This window comes from Ornithodoros turicata, chromosome 1, assembly GCF_037126465.1.
Source record: "Ornithodoros turicata isolate Travis chromosome 1, ASM3712646v1, whole genome shotgun sequence".
Classification (NCBI taxonomy): Eukaryota; Metazoa; Arthropoda; class Arachnida; order Ixodida; family Argasidae; genus Ornithodoros; species Ornithodoros turicata.
In genome coordinates, this window is record NC_088201.1 from 203585933 (window position 1) to 203606765 (window position 20833).

The 20833-nt window shown below is 45.5% G+C and overlaps 1 pseudogene; it reads right to left on the reverse strand.

Annotated features, from left to right (window-relative positions):
• Window positions 1-305: 305 nt before the first annotated feature.
• LOC135379219 (U2 spliceosomal RNA) lies at window positions 306-449 on the reverse strand (annotated as a pseudogene).
• Between the last annotated feature and the right edge of the window lie 20384 nt (window positions 450-20833).

Consider the following 20833-nt stretch of genomic DNA (forward strand, 5'->3'; position numbering starts at 1 on the left):
CAAGAAAACGCACCCCTCAAAAATGCTACTGCCCTCGCCCTTAAAACGAAGGGCAGGATCAACTAATGCTAGGCAGGCAGTCCCTCGGAACTGCCAATGCCAAACATCCCTCAGAAGCCTTCATTGGGATCGCAACATTCTGTGTCGTGGCATCGAGTCGGAAGACCAGTCACGAGACAACATTCTGTGTTACATATATATGTATTGGCGTCATCGTGGAAGACCAGCCAATAATATTGGCTGGCTCCCTTTAACATTCTGTGTTGAGAGATCAGGAAAAGATCTGTTTTTTTTTTTTTTTTTTAGACGGGTGGGCTACACCTGGAGGTAGTGCAATACCAGGGCAACCCTTGACAGTGCCGAGGCGAGCTTCAGACACACTGTCTCGGGCCAAAAAGATCTTCCTTCTGTGTTGTATTGTTGACTGATTAGATGAGTCACAAAATTAGTGAGCCCATCTTCCTTATCTTTTAGCCTACCACTCCCTATATCCTTAATTTACTGATTTGCTTTATTTTCCCCAACCAAGTCAACAACTGAGGCCAGTTCTAAAACTCTGCCCCATTGCTTTTGCACTTGAGTGTAACGCTGTATCGTGTGCTTCAGAAGAGCGTCAACACTCCTGTGCTTTACAGTTAACTCACCCCAAAATTCCGATAGATCTCCTCCTTGTCTTGCGGCGGTAGTATATTCTAAATTCATTTAACTAATCTGCCAATTTAAATTTAATAATACCCTCCACTACCCTGAACCCTTTACACTGCCACTGTTTCGAGAAGTTTTTTGCTCCTAACCTTAACCGCTCCCTCCCAAGCCAAGTTCGTACGTAATAGCTGATTATATTTCTCATTCGTTCTTTACCCCAGCAGTCACCACCATGCACCACTCTACACCTGTTTACCCAAGCTTGATATGCGATTTCGACTGCTACTAACATGTAAAATTTCTGTTGTCTTTTGGTTACTTTCCCAACATGTATTCCCATAGCTTCTTCAAATGTCAAGTTACTTAATCCAAAATATTTCTTAAAACAGGACCACAGGTACATCGGTACCTTACACTCGAAGACGGCGTGCCTCACCGTTTCTATTTGACCGCAAAGCTCGCAGTCTCTTCTGCGGCTTTTACCCCACAGATAAAACTTGTCCCTCACTGGTATGACCTCATGCGCAATTTTCCACAGGAATGATTTTCTTTTGCCTTCTAACCAGTAACTAAGAATTCTTTTCCAAGCTTCCGCTGTTATTGTAGATGGATATTTCTCTATTTCTTTCCCCCTCAGATCTCTGTATAATTCAGCGACTGAGCTTCCGCTGTAGTCTTTGCTCTTGTCTGATCTTTTCAATTGCAGCAAAGTGTGCTTCCCTGCTTCATAAATTGCTGGCTGCCATTCCGACATTGGACTCCTATGATCTATCCCGTGTTGGCGAAAATGTCTTATGTTTATTCCCAGCCAAAATTTTGTCACCTGCTGTGCGATGTCCTTGCCATCCAACATCCTATATATTCCATGTAAAGCATGTGCTTCTGACAGTTGTTTCAGATCAGCAATCTGTAGGCCCCCAACATCAATAGGCAGTTTCATTTTCTCTTGCGCTACCCATTGCGTTTTCCCATCCCATATAAACTGAAAGCAGAGTTTCTCAATTCTACGGCATATTTCAGGAGAAGGGTAAGCGACAGAAAACAGGTACGCACATCTCGGTATCATAATTCTTTTGACAATCTGCGCTCGAGCTGTAAGTGGCGTTCCCGGTTCAACGTACTCTTCCTTCAATTTTTCCACGTATTTTTCCAACTGCATCCAATTGTTGTGTGAAACCCCGTCCTTATTAAACCTGACTCCGAGGATTTTGGTCTCCTCCACAATACTCAAGCCCAGATCTTTCCTCGGCTTCTCCCCACCTAAATATATCAATTTTGATTTGTCTCTATTTATTTTCGCCCCGCTCATTGTCCCATATTCTTCCATTACTTCTAGAGCTTTCTCAACTTCCTTTTCGCCTTGAACTATCATAGTGAGATCATCTGCGTAGGCCACAATGGTTTTACACTGTACTGCCCCAGGTAATCCAACCCCTTTCACTGCCTCAGACTTGTTCAGCCCTCGTAATAACCTATCAAAGGCTAACACATACAGCAGGGGAGAAAGGGGGCAACCTTGCCTTACTCCCCTTTTGACCTGAAAGCTCTTTCCCAATTGCCCATTGATAAGTAACCTACTCCTGGCGTTTTCATACATGGCTCCTATTGTGTTTATTATTGGATTTTCCGTCCCAATTCCTTCTAATGTATCTCTTAAATACGCGTGTTTAAGCCGGTCAAATGCCTTTTCTTGGTCTAAGGTCATGAGAATACTCTTTATTCTCCTTCTGCTTGTCCATTCTATAACATCTCTTAGCTCCCATATTTTCCTTTGAATTCTTCGACCTTTAACTGCAGCACCCTGTGCTAGTGACACCCATTATTCCATATTTCCTTGTATTCGGCCCACGACTGCCCTTGCTAATATTTTATAATCTAAATTTAATAACGTTATGGGTCTCCAGGCGCCCAACTCCTCCTTACGCTGCTGGTCCTTGCACAACAGAGTGACCGTTCCTTCCAGGAAGGTTTCTGGAAGTGTACCTTTCTGGAGTGCGCCATTAAGCACCTTCACCAAAGAGGGGCCCAGGATGTCCCAATACCGTTTGTAGAACTCCGCCGGGAACCCGTCGGGTCCCGGCGACTTCCCATTCTTCAGGCTTCTAACAGCGTGCTGCACCTCCTTGCAGCTAAGTTCTATGCCTTTTCCTGCCTTTCCCCCGCAGAAGGAATCACCTGCCGTGAGTCCATTCTCAAACATGTTAGCGTAGAACTCTCTTGCCACAATGGCTATTTCACTTTGCTTGGTGACTCGTCCGCTCTTGGTCATGAGGGCCTCCATGGGCGGTTGCGCTAAAGCCAGATGTTTAGAGAGGAGCCTCCGGGAGCACCAGGCTTCCTTCTCTAGACTGTCCCTCGCCGCCATATACCTCAACGCCTCCCACCTTTCCTCCCTCAGGAGTGCGAGGTGATCTTTGGCGGAGGTGTAGCTCACACCGGAGAGTACTCCCACGCCGAACTGTTGCAACCGCCGCAAGTGTTCCTGGAGCTTGTGCGTCATTGCACGCTTCTCATGCGCTTTTTTCTTCCCCCAGGCCTTAAGGCACTTTTTTACAGTATTTTTCAGCTTATCCCACCAAATAAAAGTATGGTCACTATCCTTGACCCCTCTCTGGATTATGTGTTTGACTTCTTGGTCAACTTCTGGGAGGTCGAGCAACTTTATATTCATTCTCCATGGACGTTGGGAACCCGGAAACCCCATTTCTGTCACTTCCAGCAAGACACCCCTGTGATCGGAAATGTCAATTGTTTCGATAGTTTTAACGTCTTTTACTTTCTGTGCCATTCGACTTGATATATATATTCTGTCGATTCTACTTCCCCCTTTTTTATTGAGGCGGGTAAAGCCCGTTCCTCCCCCACCTGCTATTGGCCACGAATCTTGTAGCTGGAATTTTTGTATTGCCCACTCCAAGTGTCTAGCACCACTACTGTTGGAATGTTTTCCTGATGATGTATCTATAGTATCAGTTACGCAGTTAAAGTCTCCACCAAGTATAAAATTGTGAGCCCCAATAAAATAATACGGAAGTTCATCTTTATAGAACTCCTCCGATTCTTTTGCTCTGTTTGGCCCATACACGTTAATTATTCTAAGTACTCCTCCTCCGTGGGCTATATCCACTGTAATTACTCTCCCACCGATGTCTTTTTCGAATTTAAGTACTCTTATGCTCCTTGGTTGTAGGAAAATGATACCAACCCCTTTTGAGTTGTGCGTTCCATAACTCCAGTTACTTCTGTGTTACAACAGTTACACCCAGCGACAATCGCCGCAAACACAGTTTCAACTTCGGCCACTGCTACATATCATCCGTGCTAGTTATCCAAGATTGCCGGTGTGCTGGAAGCTCACAATGAAAGTGTTCCCATCTCCGAGCCTCTTAGCGGCATGCGATGACGATGACGTTTTCAGTCTACAGCTAACAGAACTGAAATAAATGTCGACGATGGTGATATGTGGACAGCCCAAGTTGTGGTGCGCAGACCATGCACATTGCGATGAATCTGTATTTAAGAGCTAAACCAACAATTTGCGCAGCTTTCTACTAGGGCGGCATTAAGTCGGCACAGCTAGTAAAATAATGCACCAGATAGCTGACGCTTTAAAATTGATACATTGATAAAATACTCAGCTGCGTCATAGCAGGGCAAATTGTTTGGAAGCAGATACAAAAAGAGTAGGCATCAAGCTCAATGAAACGATGCAGACACTAAGTTGTATATGTTAGAAAAAAAATCTTCCTGCGAACAGCACAGCAAAGAATACTAATACGACGACCGTTTTATAGCTCGCGCATTGAGAGACACGGCCCACCTAGGCCCACCCGGGGGTGGATGACGTTATCAAGGGCACTTTCTCTAATACAGTCGACCCGCGTTTATCCGGACGGCCTCGTTTCCTGTGAAATGTCCGGATAGCGGGGGAACCGAATAAGTGAAACACGAAAATCCAGAGTTATCCTAAAAGGACATTTTTATTGACCATTACGCAGAAAACTATCCATCGTCATCTGGTTCATTCTAATACACGCATCCACTTCTTGCAAACCTTTGCTAATGGTATTAACTTGCGAAATATTTTTTTGTTGCTCGGAAAATACTAGCGCTGTTCTCAGTGTCGCCCGCGCATTTTCTAGCGTCACCAGCTGATGCATCCCCACTTTCATCATCAGACTCTTCTTGAACACTATCGGAAACGACGACACTGACGATGTCGTCATCTGTGATTGCAGCGCAGGTGTCCCCGTTGCGGACATGACCAGACTGCTCAGTGGATTACTTGTGTGTAGGGTTCCGGGTTTTCGGAGTTTATTTCTGGGCGTTACCGGAGGATGTTTTTCGGAGTTTATTGTTTTTTTCAAAAACGGTGTTTTTCGGAGTGTATGATTTACAGCTCAGTTAATATCCGAAATTCGGAGGGAGCTTGACGACTCACGCACGGTTGTGCAGCGAAAACGCAGTAGTCACATTTATTGCTTCAACACTAAAAAGACACGAGCGTAACAATATATTTCGTACGATACACTCTGAGGTGTTCCGTACTTCCAAATGCACCCTTTCGGTGTGTAGTGCTCACTGTCACGCGGCAGTGCTTAAATACGACAACCTTTGCATCGCGATCGCGGGACGACGTGAACTCATCGAAATCGGGGTACTCCTTCACGTGGTCGCAGGGCAGCTTTCGCTCGCATCTTAATCTTGTCGTCAGCACTGCAACTAGTTGCCCTTTCAAAAAGGGCACTCGGTATGACCTCGGTTCGATGCTTATTTTAGTGCTTAGGTCTCGCGTGAGACAAGGAGATCAGGAAACAGACTGGGAGAAAAACCCGGGCGGTGAATCCTCAAGTGGTCGAGACGACCGCCGTAGAAAACGCTAGGTCACGGATACCATTATTATGTTGCGGTAGGGCTGATATCCCAGGTCAGAAAAAACCCAGAACACAAAAGGAGGCCAAGAACAATGACCCGGTTATTAGCAAAAACATCTGCCAAGCGGAGTTTTTCGGATTAATCCGAATTGCTTAAAAGTTTACCGGAGTACGTTTTTCGGATTTTTTCGGATAAATCCGAAAGCCCGGAACCCTACATGTGTAACTTGCAAAGCCGGGAAGGGAGAAAATTCTTCCTAGCAACACTCTCTTTGTGTCAGTAAAAGGAGGCCACGACCAGGGTCCCCGACCTCCCTTGACTAGGTGTGAGCCAAGTGTCCTTCCTGGATAATGACCGGATAACTGAAGCCGATTGTTGGGTATTAGTCACTTCTGTTCCCTGGAATTCTCGTCCGAGTCCGGAAGCTGAAGTCCGGATGAACGAGGGCGAAATACATGGGGAGAAATCCGTACCCATGCTTTTTTTGTCCGGATAGCGCAGGATCCGGATAAACGGGGGTTCGCTGTATATGAAGGACTAGATCCCCTTTCCTTCCCTCAAACTCGTACGCGGATTTGAAGGGAGACGAAATCTGGCGTTCCCAAAGTGCGCAGATTTTATTCGAACGAATTGTTACGAAGTGAGCGCTTCGCCTCTGGGAAGCAAAGGGGGCGCTGAAAGCAACACTGCCGACGTCATCCTCCATGAAAGAATGCAAGATTCGTAGCAGACGACAATGCCGGGTGACGTCACAGTATCTTCCTCCGGGCGAGCCGCTGTGCGCTTTGGATGATGGTTTCGGTTTGGTATTGTCATCATTTACGAATTAATTACACGCACAAAATGAAGGCGAATGTTGGATTCGGTATCAAGGGAGCGGTCCGTGTTCGGTATGATGCTCACCTTTTCTTTTCTTTTTTTTTTCGAATCCTTCCGAAGTCTCCTTTTAAAGAAAATAAACCAAACTGCATACAAAGTCTTACACTCAAAGATCACTCACGGTGTCAACCGGTCCATACCAATCCATACCAATATCCATACCAATAGCTGTCCACATTAACTACTATTCCGTTTCTCACTTGCAGAGTGCCATGTTAAAGGAATTCCGTTTCCTCCGGGAGGAACAGCTCTACATCAAGATGTGTTATTATCTGGCTTCCAGTTGTTGTGCAATAAAGGCAACACAAAAAAGCATCCAGCATTGTTCCAAACTTTTTTCAAACCTGTCCCCTATAGGTCCATACCTGACGTGACAACGTGGTGATATAAGCTTCCAAAACGTTTGGGTTACCGCACATCTGTTAAATGCATGCTCACTTGATTCTGAAAGATTTGATCAGGAAGTATGTACAAGCATCAGTATCCCAATCTCTCGTTGGGAGCGTTCCCCGACCAGCTGACCACTGGAAATCCTCTACCGCACACGGCAGAGCGCTGAGATAGGGTCGATCCACGATTCAAGATCCAAGTTCAAGAACAAAGTAGTTGATATATTCGTGACACTCACAACCTTTATGTTGTAAGAGACTGGGACGAGGAGAAAGCGGAAGTGAAGGAAGAGAAAGAGGCAAGGACGTTCGAGAAAGAGACTGGAAACAATCTGATGGATTTCAGAGTGTTTATCTGCTTATTGATAAAGGAGGAACGTTATATTTGGCGCAGTCGACAGGATCCGAACCTCTGCAGTCATGTGGGTGACCTTTACCATAAAATCCGAAGGATCGGATGACTTCGTCGTCACGACATGCCAAGCCGACGAGGAACCAGCGTTCCAAGTGCAACTGTCTACAACAGAGCTAAAGGAGCTCATTTCACTCAAAGCTAAGACGACAGCACCGGAATTGGTTCAGAAGGCGACCGTCAAGGTAAACCTCAAGCCGGCGGATTATGAAAGGCTCATTTCTAGGAAAATCGACAATTGTGAGACGTCGACGGGCATGGACTTCAATGCCATGATGTCGCAAATTCTTGAAATGCAGTGGTATCAGGCGCAGCAACAACAGCGACAAGTGGAACAACATCAGGAACTTATGGATGCATTCTCGACCACATTGAAAGGCAGCCTGAAGCCTAGGTTTGAGCTAGTCAAGTCCGATCTGTTTGACGGACAATCAGCGAGCCCAATGTCTTGGCTCAACTTTTACGAATATGCCTGTGACAAAAATTACTGGCATCTAGATCAAGACCGGGTAAAGAATAGGCGAATGTAGTTGACTGGAATAGCGAAGATGTGGTACGAGCTGCGTTTGCAGGACCATCCGGATCAGTCATGGGAGGAATGGAAGAAATATTTTCTAGTCTCATTTGAAGAAAATTCGGTGGAACGTTGGGACTGAGCCATGCGCTTCCGGTATAGATCACCCGACAGCCCTTTGGAATATTTCTTCGAAAAGCGACGATTACTGCAGGTTGCCGACAGCAACCTTCCGGCGACATCTTTAGTCCCGTTGATAATGCACGGGCTGACAAAAGACATGCAAAAACAGGTTCAGGTGAAGTCACCTAAATCAGTCGAGGAGCTGCATATGTGCCTGAAGGAACTGTGTGCCGATAATGGACCACGTAGTTCAGGGGGATTCTCTGCAAGGCGCTGGAAGCACAAATTCCTTTCGTGATCGGCGGGGCATGTCATCACAGGATGGTGGCAATCGTGGATGGCAAGCTCGAGGTCCACCGGCCGTAAGGACTGTGGATTGTCGGGAACCCGAGGATGTTGGCAGACTGGATGTATTAAAAAACAAAACCAGTAAAAGAGGCTGTACAGTCCCACCCGTTGACATCAAGTGAGACTATTTTTCTCTGCAACAAGACTCTTTTATATGTCGATGTCACTGTAAACGGGAAACCCGTCAAGGCGTTAATCGACAGTGGGGCATCGGTCACTGTAGTAAACAGAAAAATTGTGAATGACTGGTGTATCACCGTCGGAAGGGCAATAGATGTAGTCAGTTATGATGGTACAAGGAACGTTTATAACCAATGGGCCGATGTTACGTTCACTTTTCAAAGCATTACCAAGCGAACGAAGGCTTTGTTAATTGTCCTCCTTTTGTCACCTCCAGACATGAAAGAACGGCGCATGAACATCTACTGGAACGACGAGGTAACAGTACAAGATGTCTCTCTAGGAACGTGTGCTCTCCAAAAATGAATAGTAGAGAGAGCCGAGGAGGTCTTTCTGAAATACCCTGACCTAATGTGCATTGACAAATATCCACCGGCCACAACATACCTGGAGGTGCCATTCGAGTTAAGTTAAGTTAAGACACAACAGTTGTTCGCAAGAAACCGTAAAACATGTCAAGAGATAAAAGGAGCTGGCTAAAGCAGGAATTGGGAGAGATGCTACAAGCAAAAATTATTCGACCGTCGCTGTCGACGTTTGCATCTCCAATTACGATAGCGCCAAAGGAAGATGGTTCGTTTAGGCTTTGCACCGATTACAGGTGTATAAACCAGCAAACGGAGCTCTTTCCTTTTCCAATGCCACGCATTGATAGTGTCATCGATGAAACTGGCGGTTGTTCCGTATGCTCTATAGGATAGACCTATGCAAAGGCTTCTGGCAAGTCCCACTACAGGAAGGGTTCAAGAAGTACCCGGCTTTCGTCACTCCCTTTGGGGTATACGAATACAACAGACTTCCATTTCGTTGGAAGAATTCACCAGCATGGTTTCAGAAGATGATGAGTGAAGCCTTGAGTGATTTCCTCGGTATTTTCTGTAACGTGTACGTCGATGACATTATCATTTATTCTCGGTCAAAAGAGGAACATTCACATTATCTCTCACTGGTTCTACAAGCATTGTCCAAGGCTCATGTGACAATCAATCACAAGAAGAGTGAGTTTTTCAAGCAGCAGGTCCAATTTTCGGGACGAGTGTTCGACGGTAACACCAAGACAACTAAACTAGAGTCAGTGGCACACATCCAGAAACTAATGAAACCCGTCGATGTTCGTTCTCTACGAGCCTTCCTTGGACTTGCCGGTCATTTTCGAGCCTATATCCAGGACTATGCTCGAAAAATCAGATGCCAAACAAAGTTACTACAGAAGGATGTACACTTCAGCTTGACGCCGGACTGTGAAGAAGCATATGAGTATCTCGTTAAGACAATCTCCACCGATCCGGTGCTCACGTTGCCGAACTTCAACTTGCCTTTTGAATGGACCACCGACGCTTCCCACTATGACACCGGTGTCGTCTTATATCAGCGTTACCAAAGTGAACCAAGAATCCGCCAGCTTCGGGTTGTTGGATTTCATTCATCTACCTTTACAAAGGCTGAGGTTAACTACACCACAACAGAGAAAGAAGCCTTAGCTGCTCTCAAGGCGATACGCTACTTCAGACCCTACTTGGAAGGAAAGCGGTTTAAACTCTTCACCGACCACCAATCTTTGAACTTTCTTTTAGAAATAACAGAACCGAAGGCGAGGGTTGCCCGTTGGATCAACGAGCTACAACAATTTGAGTTCGAAGTATCGTCATCGCCCAGGGGTACATCTCACCGACGCCGATGCTCTCCCTCGAGACTTTCTGTGACAATAGATACGGAAGATCCCGGTGCCGTGAACGCGCTCAAACTGTGGGAAGGTACGGAGGAGCTGAAACTAGGAAAGGGAAGATACGGAGTACCGAACACAATGATACACAAAATTATGGAGCTCTACCACGACAGTTCAGAGTCTGACGGACACGATGGGTTCGGCCGAACGTACGGCAAGATCAGGAAGAGGTTTTGCTGGCCTATTATAAAGCGTCATATCCGGGAATACATTCGTTCGTGTAACGCGTGCCAGATGTACAAAGTGAAGTTCCGGAAAAAGTTTGACGAGATGGCACTTGGGGAACATTCAATGACACCTTTCGAGGTCGTCCATGTCGATTTCGCGGAGCTTAAAAAGAAGGGAGAAGGTGTCCCAAGAACGCAGTCATTCCTAGTTGCTGTCGATGAATGTACTCGGATCATCGCTGCTCGGTCAGGGAAAGAGGACGCCAATAATGTTATCGCTCTGCTGGAGCGCACGATATTTCAAGATGTGAAAGTGGTCGTGTCGGACAACGGTGCAGCATTTCGAAGCAAGAAATTTAAGTCGTGCGCTGAGAGCCAGGCTATTTTACTGAGGTACACTGCTCCCTATCATCCGGCAGCAAACGGTCTAGCGGAACGCATAATACGAGATGTGAAGCAGTTCATCAAGGTCTACCTTGAATTTAAAGGGGGTTGGAAGTGCTGTCTCCAAGCAGCAGTTGCACATCATAATCGATCATACACAGCTGCATTGGGATGCAGTTCGACGTATGCGACCTATGGTGAAGTCCCGGTATTACCAGTAGATCGGCATCTCGGGATAGATCAAGGACTGCCACTGACGGAAAAACGCAGGAGCGCTCAGGAAGAAGAACGTTATCGGAAACAAATGAAACTCAAGTTTGATAGGCGCCACGCAACGGACATTCCGAACATTCAAATAGATGACCAAGTGCTAGTGAGAAAATGACTTCCGGGATCATCCGCCAAATTTGTGGGACCGTATCGAGTCGTAAAAGTGGCTAAGGTGAACGGGGTGCTTAAGAACATTTGGTGCATCGGACAGAGGGGTACTATAGAACTCGCTTCTATAACAAACATTTTTCCGTATCATTCCGGGGGGAATGTTCTCTCAGAGGTGAAGTAAGTGTAAGAGACTGGGACGAGGAGAAAGAGGAAGTGAAGGAAGAGAAAGAGGCAAGGACGTTCGAGAAAGAGATTCGAAGGAATCTGATGGCTTTCTGGGATTCAGATGCCCGTATTCACCAGTAGCACTTAGCCACTGGTTTAGTGACGTCTGGTTTAAGTTGATCAAGTGATCTCTCCGGCTCTGAAGCCCTTTGACCACAACGCATGCGCATTATTCACATTGTCACGAGATGGTTTTGGGGAGGGAGAAATTAGCAGACAACGGAAAAGCCGCGAAGAGGAAGTCTCCCGTTTTTTCTTTTTTTTTATATGAGGTTGATAAAGAAAAGTTCAGGCGGCGCGGGTGGCGCTGGCGCTGCTACAGGTGGTTGCGGGATGGTGTTTACAGGTGTTTGCGGATGGTGAGCCGGCGGTTAAGCCTGCCTTTGTGTTTGTTAATATGATCGCTAAAACAATGTACAAAGAGCACGTTTGCCATGTTATTGAAGAGGCAGGTGTACGTATTCTCGTGGAGGCGATCGTTGTACTTTTGTCAGTGTTCGGTCGTCGATTGTGGTTGCGTATAATAACTGCACCTCCATGGGTCATCGCTTGTTTATCGTTTGTTGTGCGGCCTGTGTGGTGAATTGCAACGATCAAGATAGCCTTTCGATCGCTGGGGCATGTCAGCAGCGTGTTTTTACGCTTTCAAGTCTGGTGTCATGTGCGCAGCGTGTGTGCAGGGGCATCATCACGGTAGGCTGCCTGTAAGTAAACAGCAATAACATTGATGCAAGGGTGGCCATATCCTGCATCGGACTCCCGCACGCATAACTTTTATAGTGTTATGGTTTCAAGAAATTGACGTGGTACTTTACAAGGCGTCACAAAATCTGCAACGCGTTAAAGCATCGCTTCGCTGGCTGCGTTTGTTCGGGCGCACGACGGAAAACGAACTGTGCAGTCCTGTTTACATCCGCGTCCTGTGTTTGTGTGTGTGTTAGCGCTGTTTTCGTTATGTTACCCAGGGTGCCCCTGCCTGTGAATTGTGTGGAAGTTGCCAGTGTCGTGACCTCCTGTCGTTCTATCAGTGCGGTGCTATGGTTAATTGTAACCTCCTTTATCTGCGTATTTCTGCATATAACATTCTTGTACAAATCATCAAGCACTGAATTGATTTATTCTGTACAGCTAACAAAGACTGGCTGTGCTGTGACTGTCACTTGCTGGAACTTAGTATAATGGGAATGTACACACTAGTAGTAATAGGGGGTTGAGAAGGACCATGGGGGCGAAACTACAGGACCCTGCCCCTGAGCCCAGCGCGTATTTTTCCCTGCGCGGCGCGTGTGCGGAGGGTTGTCCACGTGATTATCGGCGGGGGGAGGGCTGCGTGCGCATGTTTTTACATTTTTCAACCTGGGCCGACTTCTTTCGACATTTTTGAGCCTTGGCCAACTTTTTTCAAGAGTTTTTCATGTGCGCGACAGGCGGCGCTCGGGTGGAGGCGCTTACCGGTGTGCGGTGCGTGGGCGGAGGGGTGCGTGCGCGCTTACCCTTCAACCTGGGCCGACGTCTTTCGTCATTTTTCAATCTGTGCCGACTTGAATCGCTAATTTTTTCCAGCTACAACAGCTGTGCCGTAGGCTGTTTACATGCAAAGGATAGACATACACAAAAGTACAAGTGAAAATATATTTATTAAAGTCATTAGTGTCAGAAATTATGTTATGGCTCTGCGTGAAAAACTTAGCCAAAAATCTGAAGTAGAAGAAACACAGTACACGTAACAAAGAATATACTTATTACAGGTACGATACAATAGCATTGAATAGGTATCACAAATCAAACACAATATTTTTTATTAACTGTAATCATACACACAAGTTTTCAATGAATCAGAAGGAATAGCACATTTAATCAAAGAAGATGTTCTTAATCATTACGATTACAATCAAAAGTACAAGTTTTATTATAAAAAGTCTGAGATGTGAGAACCTGATAGATCTAAGTAATTTCGAGCACAATAGCCTTGTTTAATATTCCAACATGACACAAATTTAATTAATCAATTTCTATTGAAGTGAATAGCGCAGACATAAGGCAATAATTCGAATCAACACGATCAACACATAGCATTAATATAGAACCAATCATCCGACATGTAGGGAAATAATGGCTACACCATATCAAAACGAGAAACGATCACCACATTTAATCAAAGAAGATATTCTTAATCAATATGATTACAAACAAAATTATAAGTTGTGTTATAAAAAATCTAATATTCCTATACGTGAGAACCATCAGTGCAATAGCGGGAAGTTCTGATAGTTGTATGTAATTAACTGTGAACAGCAGATACCCTGGAAGACTATGGGATACGATCACAACAGGAAATAAAATCTATACCACTCCAAAGAAGTTATTCTTAATCAAAACAACATAGTAATCTATCATTCAGAAAATCAGAAGAAAAAATCAAACTCATCAGAAAATAGACATGTTAAAAATGATCTTCACCACATAGCACGCTCCTAGCCAACAAACAGAACAAAGAACGACACGAACACGGGAGGAAATAAAATCTATACCACTACAAAGAAGATATTCCTAATCAAAACAACAGAGTAATCTATCATTCAGAAAATCAGAAGAAAAAATCAAACTCATCAGAAAATAGACATGTTAAAAATGAACTTCACCACATAGCACGCTCTTAGCCAACAAACAGAACAAAGAACGACACGAACACAAGAGGAAATAAAATCTATACCACTACAAAGAAGATATTCCTAATCAAAACAACAGAGTAATCTATCACTCTGAAAATTAGAAGAAAAAATCAAACTCATCATTTAAAAATGAACTTCACCACATAGCACGCTCCTAGTCAACAAACAGAACTAAGGATATCTACCCTGATTTGTTGAAGACGGGTGCCAATAGATGTATGGAAGACCACGGAACACGAACGACAAGAACGACACGAGGAAATAAAGTCTATACCGCTACAAAGAAGATATTCTTCATCATTGCAATAGCGTGATTATCTGTCATAACATTTCGAGCGCAATAGGGAATCTCAGTTTCATATTCCAACATTACTCAACTTTTAATTTCTTATTAAGTGACTTACTTAAAACTTCAGATTCTTATTAAGTGAACAGCATAGACGTAAGGAAATAACGAGAAACAACACAATCAACAGCTACAATTAATAGAGAGCCAAAACCTGCGCACCATCCAACACATAGAGAAATAATAGCTAACCAATCTATCAAAATGCGAAATAGCACAGACTTAACACTATAGCACAGACTTAACGCTGAAGAACAGAGGAACACGCGGCGACACGTAAACAACAACAGAGGAAAATAATCTATCATTGAACCATCAGAAAATCGACCAATATACAATTTTCATTCTAACAAACACTACAAACCTTGATGGAGGTACCCAAGACGTAGGAAATATGCACTGTTTTCACTCTTTTCCTCAAAGCCAGGAGACTTTATGTCTCTATCTATGTGACCATAGCACCGCGCATGCTTTATCACTCATAGGGTTAGGGGCTATATTACTTCGTTCAGCAAACGGGGCGCTCTAGAGGTCAGATAAGAGAGTTCAAAGGCGATATATTTTATTGTGCAGCGCAAATGGATGTCGATATCACTCGCGGGGGTCACTACCTTTTCGCATCCTTTCCCTGAAACGGAAATCTTTCGTCAAAGTGGTTGACAAGTCGACTAAGTTTGTGGAGATGCGATGTTTTTATTGAACATGTAGAGAAAGTCCAAATTATTAATTGGTAGCAACGATACTCGATCAAAAACGAGAAACAAATTTAGTTACATCAATTTTTGTAATATCTTGCAACAGAAATTTCTAATGAACCACACAGAAATATCAAATGTGAAATGCAGCTCAGAGTTATGAGGCATTCCCATCTTAGAGGTACTTACTTATGTCATTCGAGTGAACAACTGAAACAAATACAAGACAATAATTATTTCAGGCGGTAAGTTCACAACTCATAGAATATCAGTCGAGTGAATACTTGAAACAAAATCAAAACACACGACAGGTGGAGATTATGGCATTCTAAACCAGATAATAAAATTTTAATCAATAAAATAAACATAGATATGCTTTTAATTATGTGTAGACGCGCACTTGAAAACAGAAGAGACAATTGCTCTACATTGAAAAGATGGACAGATTTTGTACTTGATACCATAAGTCATGGGAAGATGTGATAAAAAACTGCTTCGAAAAGGAGGAGCCGCGAAACGATTTCATTATCGCTGCATTTCAATACGTCCTAGACATGGTCGTATTCGGAGATATGGTACAAACTACAGAACTGAAAGTGCAAGAATTTATATGCCGAATCTACAATACTTATAAAAATATCTGCACATCAACGTCGGAAGGACCACTGGGATTGATGGCGGAGTTTTTGAGGTTTGACAACGAAGAATTGAAATACACTAGACCAGATGTAATTGTAATCATTGCAATGAGCATTGCGTTCATCAAGAAAGCAGTCGGATCAAATTATCATATACAAGCGGTCTATATCGCACGATTCATTACGGATTTGTTGAAATTAAACATATCTGAGATGGAAAGTACATAAAATCTTATCACATGATATGTTCCACAACCACGGCAACGCAATTATTTTATTCTACCAGTCTCTGCAAAGATGTCGAATGAACAGAAGTTCAATGTTGTCGTGCAAGGTCTGATGTATCATCATTTATTGAAACTCAACAAACATATCAATTGCGGTGGACCACCGGACGATTTTCATCTAATACTCTCTTGCACGCCATTCAAGAATCTTCATACAAAGAAAGGAAACATCAATAAGAGGCTGTGCAAGTTCATCGCGACAAAGTGCAAGTTGTTGAAGCAATACAAACACGGCGACAACATATCACCTGCGTTAATCAACGCTGGATTCAAGCGCCCAATAATCAGAATAAACTACTTGATGTCTTCGGAATTCATGAATCAAGACAACAAACGAAAACTTCAGAGTTTGGAATAGAATTGTAATTTATCGGAATAAACAATCATATAATTGAAATAATATACATATTGAAATAATAAACTCGAAGAAATGGTCATCCGCGTCGACGAACCCGTTTCCGGAAAAAGCAACACGCACGCGTGCGGTACCGCGTTAACGCGTCGGGCGCAGAATCGCGTTCGGTTTCGGGTACGGCATCAGGGAAACGCGGCCCGGCGTGTTGCCGAAACGTCTTCGACGACGCGGGTGACCCTTTCTTCGAGTTTTAAGTAAATTTCGTTCGGAAAATATTCGTAACTTTTAATATCCGCGACATAAAGATCGCGGTGTGTTATAGTGTATACAGAAAATATCAATCCATTCGATTAACTTCCCTGACGTCATGAAAGAGTGCACGTCAAAGTGAACTAACTAAAGCTTGCGTATTGTGAAATTACACATTCTACAACAGTGATCATAAATCGCAACACCTGTTCAAATTTTAATTGAACTCTTACTGATGTGTGGTAGTCACCACTTCTCCTGAATGTGAATCGATAAATTTTAACATGTAATCCACAATCAAAATATCTTGTATAGTATGTTTGAGTTATAGTATGTTTGAGTATGTTTGAGTATATGCACAACTTTTTAATCTATATCTTTAGAAAAATGCAAGAAATAGCGTGCACTTTTGACTTTGAAAATTTTAAGAAGAAGATTATCTTTAGTGTGGAATTTGCGTTTTACAACGTTATGAGCTAAAGACTTATAAAATTAAAGTATGGCCTTCCCATTTGTAGTGCCCGGATGCTATGACACTAAAATAATGTGATAGTTTTTCTGCATGGTTACGGGAAATCTCTAGTATATTTTCTGAATTGGATCTACGTTTATGTGTGACCTGCGCTGATCTGCTTATTACAATTAATATAACATATATTCCATTGTGTTTATGCATAACGCTCATCTTCATTGTATATTGGTTAAGCACTTCTGATGGCTGTTGTGTGATCCGCTTCTCCCAAAATCTGATTGCCACTTGGAAATTATTTCATATACGTTTGTGTGCCGTGTGTTAGGAAGACTACGTGATTAGAAATGTAGACTTGGCCTCCACGTCATGCTCGTAAAATCTTTCGTTTGCGTTGTGGCATCTGATAATAGATTCGCTTTTCGCGAAGGCTTCGTATTATCTCCCAGGCACTGAACCCGAATGCGATTGTAAAAGTCAATGGAATATATATCCGTCCCGCGGTACAGGTCCCGTGGAGTGACCTCGAACGCTTACTTGGTTCTCTGGAAGCCCCGGCGCTTGTGCTACGGGACTTCAATGCACATCACTCGGCCTGGGGAAGCCGAAGGACGGACAGTAGGGGAAGGAGGTTGTTAGAGGCAATGGAGAATAATAACATGTGCCTGCTGAACAACCGCGAGCCCACTTACATGCGATCCCCAATGTCACTTGATGTATTGGACCTCTCGTGGTCCTCAACCGACATAATTCGCCACTTGTCGTGCGCTACGGACGTCGACACTACAGGTAGCGATCATTTTCCTCTATATATTTCGCACGACAGACTGCCCCTCTCAGCAACTGGTGGACTGATTTCTTTCACAAACTGGAGACGTTTTCGTGCGGGCCTCAGAACATCTATGCACACCGGTATGTCCCCAGAGGCTCTCTCTCAAGCAATTACCCGCGGTATTCAGGACGCGGTGGTCATGTCTAAAAGGGTAACAGGCCATATCGGCCATTCCCCCGCTATTAATCACCTTAGAGCATTACGTCGCCGAGCAGAAAGAACGGCTCGTCGGACAGGGCAACTTACGGACATTGTGGAATACCGCCGGATGAAAGCTAAAGTAACACGAGAACGTAAAAACGAGGACAGGAAGCGTTGGCGTAAGTTTTGCCACCACCTTTCACCGTTCGATCCGGCCACGAAGATCTGGCGGACAATCCGATCTCTGAAGGAGGCGCCCCCTCAAAAGAATCCTCTCGCGGCCTTGGCTATCGTTCAGCGTGTAGACGAGAACACGCTTGCGACGGACTTCTGTGTGGTACTAACGACTCCGGCGGCTGCCTCGACCACGCCCCTACACCGCAGTTTTGTCCACAGTTTGACGGCTGAACTTCACCACGACTGGCCCCGTCCCCCGGAAGTTATGGACCGCGACTTCACACTAATCGAGCTAAAGGCAGCGTTGAAGCTTGTGAACGCCAGCTCGTCCCCTGGGCCCGATAAAATCACCTATGCCGCCCTACGAAACCTTGACGGGCGGTCACTCCAAGCTCTCCTTCATGTCTATAATACGTCTTGGCAACAAGGATCTTTACCACATACATGGAAGGAGGCCTTGGTTGTTCCCATCCTGAAACCAGGCAAGCCCCCAAATGCCCTATCCTCCTTTCGCCCGGTGAGCCTGACAAGCTGTGTGGGGAAACTGATGGAGAGAATGGTTTTGCATCGCCTCGACTGGTGGCTCGAAAAACGACGTGCGTTCTCTCACGAAATGGCTGGATTTCGTCGCCACCGAAGCTCCATGGATCAAGTTCTCGACCTAGTCTCTACAGTTCAACATGCTCGAGCCCATCGACGGATCGTCCGATCGGTCTTCCTCGACATCAAGCGCGCCTATGATACCGTCTCGCACATTTGTGTGCTGCATGCCTTGCGCTCGTTTGGAGTATCCGGTCGGCTCTTCATCTGGCTCCAAGACTTCCTTACGGACCGAACTGTCGCTGTCCGTACGTCCCAAGGCCAAAGCCCTCAGCATCCTGTTCCCCAAGGAGTCCCCCAAGGAAGCATTCTCAGCCCGACACTCTTTAACGTGGTGATGGCCGGCCTACAATCAGTAATTCCTCGCAAAGTGTCGTTCTCCGTGTATGCAGATGACGTCGCCCTTTGGACAGTAGGAAAATCACGCCCGGCTCTCCAGCGCCGCCTGCAGCTCGCTTTAAACAATATCCATACGTACCTGACGCACCTCGGGATGGACCTTTCACCCGAAAAGTGTGTCGAGCTCCCTTTCACGCGTAAAGCTATGGCCAATTTCCCACTTTGGCTTGGTTTAAAGAAGCTAGAACCAGTACGCTTTCACCGCTTCCTTGGCGTGGTAATCGACTCGGACTTGCGCTGGGCTCGGCACATTAAACACCTTGAAACTAAAGTGCAGCGATGGCTCCCCGCAATCCAACATCTTTCTGGCCCAGGATGGGGCTGTGATCAGCGTTCCCTGCTCGCGGTTCACGCGGCATTGGTGAGGGCAACTGTGCTTTACAGCCTTCCTATTCTGCACAGGATATCAACAACTTCATTAAATACGCTTCGGTCCCTGTTTGCTCGAAGCCTTCGTCGATGCCTCGGAGTTCCAAGAATGGCTGAAACACGACAAGTACTGGCTGAAGCTGGTGAGCTCCCGATTGAAGTTCTCCGTGAACGGGAAACGGCTCGGCACTACCTCCGTTTGCATGCTCACATTCCCCGCCACCCGCTACTCAGGAAAATTCGATACCGCCCTGGAAGCGACTTCTATCGAGAAGCGCAGAGGACACGCCAGACTCTCACTGGCTTCATAACTAAGGACACTATACCGCCGGAAGCCCCCTGGTCTCTACCGGTACCGCCCACTTTTGTACGCCTCCCAAACCTTCTGCAAAGAAGAGATCAGGTCCCCCCTCAAGTCCTCCGAGCCCATTTTCATGCTCTGGTAGACGAGAAGTTTTCTACGTTTACGGCAGCATATACTGATGGCGCATCCCGAAACAACAAGTCCGCCTCAGCCTTCGTCATTCCATCCGAAGGCGTCGTGCACGGAAGACGCCTTTCACATCCAACCTCCTCCACAGCTGCGAAACTCTATGCTATCCTTTTCTTTCTACAACACATCGCTGATTTTCCACCCCGGGAATGGGCAGTCTTTACAGACTCCAAATCTGCACTTCAAGCAATTGAAACTTCCGGCATACGAGGCCCATCCGCACCCCTAGTCACAGACGTGTTAATGGCTTACCACACTATCTACGCCGCAGGCCACAGGCTAGTTCTCCAGTGGGTTCCAGCCCATTGTGGTGTCGTGGGGAACGAGCAGGCCGACAGCGCCGCAGAAGCAGCACTCTCGTCTCGGAACCGGACCCGTATTGTTCTGCTCAGAGGAGACCGCCGTTCAATTCTGCGACGTCTAGTGACACCCCTGGCTTCCCGCCAACGGACAACCGACATTCTTCCCCCCTCTATGTTGAACAGAGTTGATCCCACGCTCGCTTTCCGCATGCCACGAAACACATCTCGTCAGGATGCTGCATTAATCCACCGCATGCGCCTCGGTGTGGCCTTTACAGCTCAGTGGAGTTACCGCGTGAGACAAATTGATTCTCCCACCTGCTGCCACTGTGGTGCTCTTGAGGATCTGGAGCACATTCTTCTTCATTGCCCTCACTACGAACCTTCCCGAACCACACTCTCCGAGTCTCTTCGTCAGCTGGACTCTCACCCTCTCTCCCTACCGAAATTGCTTGGTCCCTGGCCCAATCCAGCCCAGCGACGCTCTGCGCTCAAAGCTCTTCTGACATTTCTGGACACCATCGGACTTCGGTCGTTATTGTAAAGGGGCTCGTTATTTTA